Source organism: Myxine glutinosa, chromosome 7 (genome assembly GCF_964187855.1).
Source record: "Myxine glutinosa chromosome 7, kmMyxGlut1.1, whole genome shotgun sequence".
Classification (NCBI taxonomy): domain Eukaryota; kingdom Metazoa; phylum Chordata; class Myxini; order Myxiniformes; family Myxinidae; genus Myxine; species Myxine glutinosa.
The window spans coordinates 168,435,122-168,443,436 of record NC_136267.1 but is presented as its reverse complement, the minus strand read 5'-3'; positions in this window follow the sequence as shown (position 1 = coordinate 168,443,436).

Here is an 8,315-nt window from a genome sequence, read left to right as displayed (position 1 = left end):
TAGAGGAAAGATGTGTAAATAAATGTTTACTCTACATGGGTGACTCTAGGTTCTAGAACCTAGGACAAAGCGCAGGGAAAGGAAATATTTTTCCAGTGGATTATACTGGTGCGAAATTCGCTTGATACCAGTTGATGTATTTTGATATTTAACTACCAGCTGCTAATAACGTGAATTATGGTATGAGTCAGTGGATAATTTGTTTACACAGGATGATTAGTGAGATGAGTGAATGATATTAGATGCAGGGAAAAAAATATAGGAAAAATTGTGCTTCAGATTTTGAGACACTGATGGGATGGAAGCAATACGAGATGATGTTTACAAATATGTGTTTACAAAAAATGATGGTTGCACATAGGAAGACAACAAAGCAAGATGGAGACAATATAGTGAGTTTCTCCATTGACTGATCATAATTGGGGGGGGCTAGGAATTGTGATTTGTAGTGTACTAACCAAGGCTTTAGTCCTTGCATGTGTGAGAAAGTTTACCACAGGATGGACCCTAAAGACGACCCCGGAAAGGGCCATGGTGATGACCGCCAAGCTGACCACGGATCCAGATGCTACTCCGGCTGTCGACGTGACTGCAGACTACGGATCCTGGAACAACGACCCGAACGAGTCACTGGGCAGCAATGATGAGATCTCCGCTTCCGAAGATTGTTCTTCCTTGATTGATTTGCCTGAAAAGGATTATATTACTGATGACTATTTTAACTGCATTGACAAACTGGATTTGGATTCAGATGTGAACGTGCTCTGGCCCTCGCGGGCGTCGCTTAATGATTTTTGTGCTGTTGCTGTCTCACGAGCTCACAGTAAATCAACCATTGTTGACCCGGCCCCGGCTTTGGACTCAACTCCGACCGAAGAGGCATGGCGGGACTTCAGAGCATTGCGGGCTGCCTGGAAGCCGAATGCTCTAGGCCCCAACGCGTCACATGCAGACACCATGACCTACCTAAGGGCGGTCTCTCTCTTTATTTCGAAGGGGAGGGCTTGACTGCTGCTGACCATCTGTGCCACAGCCCTAAGCCACCCGAGGATGATGTTACGGATGATGAATCCGATGATGATGTGGACCACTCGCGTGAGTCTGATACTGATGTTTATGTCTCAATGACGGCTTTGCCTCTTTCTGCTTCACAAGCTCACCTCTGCTCCTTAAAGTCTCGCAGTAGTTCAGTCGTCACTGACCCACTTTTGGATGCCGACCCAACACCGGACCCGACTGCAAATCCGGGCTTGGGTGGCAAGGAACTCGACAATGACAATGCTCCGAGCTCCGATTCTGATTGCTTCGACGATTCATTCATGGATAATGACGATGGAAGCAGCAACGACTCGGACAACTTCAACCTTGACTCAAAGGAAGTTTCTCTCCCTCCTTTGGACCGTTATGCTTTGTTGTTTGGCCATAGGGTTAAGCCACCTGATACTAATGTTGTGTATTCCCCTGCAGAACAAACGCACATTCGAGGCCTAAGGGCCATGAATATCGATTGAGCACCGAAGATCGACAGGGATTGCGCCTGGGGATGCTTGGGCGAGCTCCAGTCGGGGGGGAGTCCCGGCCGCACCTCTGTGGGCAAAGGGTGGGTCGGGAGATCATCCTGGGTGTGGACCCCGGTCGACTCAGACGCCTTTGCTGTGGATTTGACACGCTATTCGATCTTCATGCCCCTACGGACTCACACGACATACTCACAGTCTCACACACTCACATTACCCACTCACCCACCCACATGCTACGCGAATCATCCCGCTGAGTGCGATGTGAGGTGCATGGAGGCGCGTGACATGCTCACTGGGCTGCCTTCGCGTGATATGTTGAATGCACCTTTGTTGCTTCTTGCTTCTTTTGCTTTGTTGACAATAAAGGCCTTTGATTGGCTCGTAGATAACGTTGTATCTTAGATCCAAAAGGGCGGTATGTGGAGAACTGTTATGCCTTCTTAAGGTAAAGGTAAAAAATACCGTTATGTATTTTTACCAATAACCAAAATATGTTTCGTTTTAACTGATTGCTGTATGCTCCGAAGAGTTGTCGTAAAGCCAAAGGGGGGACATGGGGGGCACACCACGTGACACAGGGCACCTGAGAAATATATATTTAATTGTGTCTTTCTTTTGCTTGCTTCAAAAAACTAGATTCACTGCAAAACATGTTGATTCACGACTCGGTCATATCCAACCTTGGGGACATTTTTCCACCATCTTCTAAGGAAGAAAGTTATGGGAATAGTTGTAAGTTAACCTCGAACAGGGGATGATGTAATATGTATCCCTTGATCTTTGTGTGCCTGGTTTCTTATGTTTCACTACCAAATGTTCACATCATAGAACTTTATTATGGGAATGCATCGCTGGGCCTTGGAAAGCCCAGCTTGTTTGGAATTAGAGCCTGAGAAATATCTTCCTTTTTGTGTCTTCAAAGGCCCTCTCTTGTCTGAGGTCATAATTAGCGCAGCGTTTTTCCTGTTATTTCATGTATATAACAAATTGTATTTTGCGGAGTTTTTAGAGGGTGGCTTGGACTTGCAGGTCTTGTGTGACAAGGCCCTGTGATTTCAAGGCATGCTCCACAATATTGTGTTTGCTCGATTTTGTATTAAACCTCATTTTGCTGCTTCAAGGTGCCCCTTCTTGAGTTCCAAAGGGGGGGCCAAACCGTCATATATATATATATATGTATATATATATATATATATATATATATATATATATATATATATATATATATATATATATATATATATATATATATATATACAGTCACGTGAAAAAGTAAGTACACCCCATGTAAAGTTTTGACTTTTTCAACATATTTCAACATACAGCTATTTGATCTTCATTTCAATAATATGGAGAAAAGAAAGAAAACCAGAGAATTGTTTGAGGAGGTCAGACACAAGATTGTAGCCAAGCATGGACAATCTCAAAGCTACAAGTCCATCTCCAGATACCTGGATCTTCCAGTGTACACCATACGCAATGTTATCAGGAAGTGTAAGGCCCATGGCACTGCAACCAACTTCCCTGGACGTGGCCGTGAGAGAAAACTTGATCGAAAATTGCAGCGAAAGATTGTTCAAATGGTGGAGAAAGCATTTTGATCAAAGGCCAAACAGATTCAAGCTGACCTTCAGACACAAGGTACGGCAGTTTCAACTCGCAGCATCCATCAACAAGTCGATGAAAGAGGGTTCTTTGATAGAACCCCACTGCTGCGAGAGAGACAAAAGAAAGCCCGAGTGGAGTTTGCCAAAACACACCTGAACAAGCCAAATTACTTCTGGGAGAATGTCCTGTGAACCAATGAGACCAAATTAGAGCTTTTTGGCAAAGCACATCATCTGTTTACAGAAAACAAAATGAAGCCTTCAAAGAAAAGAACACCTTCCCTACAGTCAAACATGGAGGAGGATCAGTGATGTTTTGGGGTTGCTGTGCTGCCTCTGGCACTGGGTGCATTGAATGTGTGCATGGCATCATTAAATCAGGAGATTACCAAGACATTTTGTAGCACAATGTTCAACCCAGTGTCAGAAAGCTAAGTCTCCGTCGAAGGACATTGGGCTTGCAGCAGGACAATGACCCCCAAACAGACTTCAAAAGCACCCAGGAATGGTTCAAGACAAAACGCTGGACTGTTCTGAAGTGGCCAGCAATGAGTCCAGATCTAAATCCCATTGAACACCTGTGGGGAGATCTGAAAACAGCTGTTGGGAGAAGGCACCCTTCAAATCTGGGAGAACTGGAATAGTTTGCAAAAGAGTGGGCCAAACTTCCAGTAGAGAGGTGGAGGAAGCTCATTCATGGCTGGAGGAAGCGCTTGACTGCAGTTATTTCTTTTTCTTTATTTATTTTTATTTTCCATTTCATTCTCCAAAATTCATTTTCCAAAATGCCATTTCTTTTTATTTTCTGATTTAAAAGGACTAGTGAGGTACCCGTGCTACGCATGGGTGAGAGGCCAGAAGCAAACAGACAATGCAGAAACGACGAATGCTAAAGCATGAAACCAATAAATTCCATATTCCTGTAGCACCTTCAGTCACACGTCAAACATGGACAGCAAGTTCGGGAAGGACTTCCATGAAAAACATTATCGTACGCAAACAAACGGGTACATTCACGTATAGAAACATCGATCGTGGGACCATGGTGAATCTGCATATGGCGATCCGCGAATTTCACATTTAGAAAGTCGAAACCATCACGGCATTTCCTCATTCACTTGAACTCGATATCTCTTTTTTCATTCCAAACAACATAACGCCAATCACCACGGTCCCACGAATTAATCACAAAATAAACTTTTAACAACATTATTAATGTTTCCTTCATTGTAAAAACTACCAAGTCAACAGTTAAAAGGATTTTGAGCCGATAGGTGTTACGGCCTTGGAAAGATTGATGGAGACAGTGATCTATTAGCTTATACACCGCCCAAACAGCTGTGTGGAATTATCTCATGGAGAGATTAAACCCATGTCGTTTGAACTTTGGCCGAGGTCATTATTTACTTTTAATGATGTTTATATACGAATCAAAAAGAAGATAATTGGTTTTGGGTCGTCCTTTCCGCATATCTCGTGGGATTGTGAGTTGGAGAGACGACCGTGATGGTGGGGAGGAGGGGGGTAGGCAATCTCTCAAGCAGGGATTCAACCCATGTCCTAATGAAAGGTCTTTGTCCGAGGTAATTATTTTTAACTGTGTGTTTTCATTCGTCAGGTTGCAATCGGTGCAGCCATTTGTGCGGTACCCATGAAAATAACGTTATGCGGGAGTCCAAACCTGAAAATGCTGTTGACCAAAAGTGAAATTGGAAAAACAATATAGCCTATTTTACTCCATGGCGTCCCATGATTACCCACCCAAAATATCGTTGCGATCGGTTCAGCTGTTTTTTGCGGTACCTGTGAACGGACGGACGGACAGACGGACATTTGGTGAATGATAGTAAGATGCTTCAATTACGCAATGATAATCGATCGTGTTTCCAAGGCACATTTGAGGGGGCCAAAACAAAATGGCGGCTTAAGAACCCAGCTAGGTGCAGTAGCCAGCAAGGTGCCAAGATGGCCGGCCGACATATTGGTAAACCACCACATCGGGTTTTTTTTCTTACGAGCACCTCGTTAATCATCTTCAAAAAGGGTGTTTCACACACGAAAACACCCAGTTTTCATCATTGCAATCAGTTGGAGGTCCAGGTGGATGCATGCATGCAAAGTTTGGGGCCGCTAGGTTTCGTCGTTTTGGAGTTATGGAGGAGACAGACGGACGAAAGGATGGACACTGCCTTTTATTATTATAGGTATATACACACACACACACACACACACACAAACACACACACACACACACACACACACACACACACACGCACAACCTCCTTAAAACTGTCTGCAAAACCCCGTCTCCTTAAACCACTTTCTAAAGGGTTCCAGGTAATTTTAATGGATTCCAAAGGGTAATTTTAATGGGTTCTAAAAGACAATTTTAATGGGTTCTAAATGGTAATTATAAATGGTAATGAAGCGCGGTGTTATGCGCGCTGCTTATAAGCAAGGAGGAAGCGGACAACGCGGTAAGTTGTAAGAGTCTTTATTCAAGAGCTCCACTGTAACACTGCAGCGTTCCGGGCTGCGCGCCCGGTGTATATCCCGCGGCCACGCCTACCACTCGGGTGTGGCCGCCGCCCACTTGGTGCGCGGAATGATGCCCTCGCGCCAGTGAGCTTTCGTGTCCGCCACACACGCCCTCCCAGAATTCCCGAGCACGCGCGCGTGTGGCGGACAACAAATCCCTCGCCTTGTGGCCAAACCTGGTGTGGAAATGGCACCAGGTTTGCGGCGAAGGCGGAGGCCGTGGTTTTCGCGGTGGTGGTGGGCGTGGCGTGGCGGCCGCCACGCGGCGTGCGTCAGCCTCGGGATCCCCGAGGTGTGGTGCATCAGCATCAGGGTCAGCCTCGGGATGCGTGGCGGCTGCGCCAAAACTCGCCTGCGCGTCCAAAGCCGCGAAGAACCTGTCGGCTTCGGCAGCGAGAGCCCGGGGTTCTGTCGTCACAGAACCGGCCAACGCGAGGCGGACTCGTGCCGGCAGCTGGCGTCGAAATAACGCCCGGAAAAGAGCGTTCGGGGTTTCATCGCCCAACAACGACAGCATATGGTCCATGCGGACCGACGGTCGCGTGTCACCGAGCTCGGGGAGGTCCAGGAGGCGGTCGGCCCGTGCGTCCACCGTGAGGCTGAACGTGGCGAGGAGGAGACGCTTGATCGCCTCGTACCTGCCGTCGGCCGGTGGATTCCTCAGGACCGACACGACGCGGCTGGCCGTGCCGGGCCCGAGGGAAGCGACCACGTGGCAGTACCTGGTCTCGTCCACCGTGATGCCTCGAAGTCGGAACTGGGCTTCTGCCTGCAGGAACCAGACTTCGGCTTGCGTCTCCCAGAACTCGGGGAGTTTCATTTGGACCGCGTTGTTTGCCATTGCGATGGCATATTCGGGTGGTCAGCGACGGCTGACCAGAACGTCGGAGGGTCACCAATGAAGCGCGGTGTTACGCGCGCTGCTTGTAAGCAAGGAGGAAGTGGACAACGCGGTAAGTTGTAAGAGTCTTTATTCAAGAGCTCCACTGTAACACTGGAGCGTTCCGGGCTGCGCGCCCGGTGTATATCCCGCGGCCACGCCTACCCCTCGGGTGTGGCCGCCGCCCACTTGGTGCGCGGAATGATGCCCTCGCGCCAGTGAGCTTTCGTGTCCGCCACACGGTAATACATTTTCATGAGATACCCCTCACCACAAAGCCTTGAAGGCCACTGAAGTTAGGCGGTTCCAACAAAGGATAGTGTGGATATTAGCTACAAAGGAGGAATCGATTGACATTCCTCTTGAATTGAGGTAGTTTGGTATCGAGGGGAAAGCAAGATGCAGGTAAACTGCTCCAGTGATGGCGAGCGGGGGGGAAAAAACGAGAAGAATCCCTCATAGTCTTAGTCCTTGGGACAGACACGGTATATGGACAGGAAGAAACTGCCAAACGTGTCGGGCGACTGAAAGAATGACCAGTGGAACAACCTGTGATAGACCCTCAGAGCACATTCCGTGGTAATATCTGTTGAAAAGGCTGAAGGAAAGAACAGAGCGGCGGATTGAGAGAGGTTCCAGAGATGTTGCCAACTCCTGTCCCACCAGAATGGCCGCATGTCGCTGGATATTGTCAAAAAGAGAAAGGTGACAAGCTGAAGCACCAGCCCACATATGGCAATGACAAGGGGACGGGGGGGGGGGGGGGGGACTCGGAGGAATACGAATGAGAGTGGCATTACCTGGGATTGTTCAGTATTTTCCAGTATAATTACGAATGAGTATTGTCCAGATCAGATCCGGCCTATCAGTGGAATACAAAATGAAAACTGTTCAGCCTGATGGAGGTTTGCGCTCTTCCTCGTGCCCTTCTAGTTTATATTAGAGTCCCTGTATAAAGAGAGTTGCGCCATGTGCTGACCCGAGATTTCTGGTCACGTGATTTCGTGGCGCCATTTTGTGTCTAACTTCACCGTGCGTGAACGTCAGCTTGGTACGGGAATGTTGTTTATTGCCAAACAAAATGACTGGTTGTTCTGCTTTTGGTTGTTCAAACCAATCTGGGAAATATAAGATGTATAGATTTCCAAGTGATAAAGTCAGAAGACAAATTTGGGAAGCGAAAGTCAGACGAAAGAGCTGGAAAGCGATCGACTCCTCGAGACTCTGCCAGGTAGGCCCACGCCGCTTGATGATCGATGTTCAAAAGCAATTCTATCTGCTCCGTTTTTTTTTGGTTGTCTGTCCGTTGAAAACCCTTTTAAAGGGAAGTGATTTGTGTTTGTTTATAATCTTCAAGGAGCTGACCAAAAATGCATTTCCGTGGGAAGAACCCTGCTCAATTTTTTTCGGGTAGTCCTAGCGGACCGCATATTGTCATTGATTGATGAAATGTCCCGGTACAGTGACATTGCCTGGTCTGCGGTTGGGTAGTCTGCGGGCAATGTCACTGTACTTTTTCAGAGGGAATTAATTTTGATTTTATAGGGGTGGGAAACCCATGGTCCGTTTTGTTTTCAGTTGTCTGTCCGTCCATTCAAAACTTATTCCGAGGCAAGTTATTTTTTTGGTTTAAAATCTTTAGCCTAATCGGAAATCATAAAAGCAATTTTAGGGGGGGACCTGCTCAATTTTTTTGCGGGTTGTGCAGCCATCCATACGTCCAAAATTTGACGAGTTATTGTTTGCTTTGTACAGTGCTCATGCGTCTTG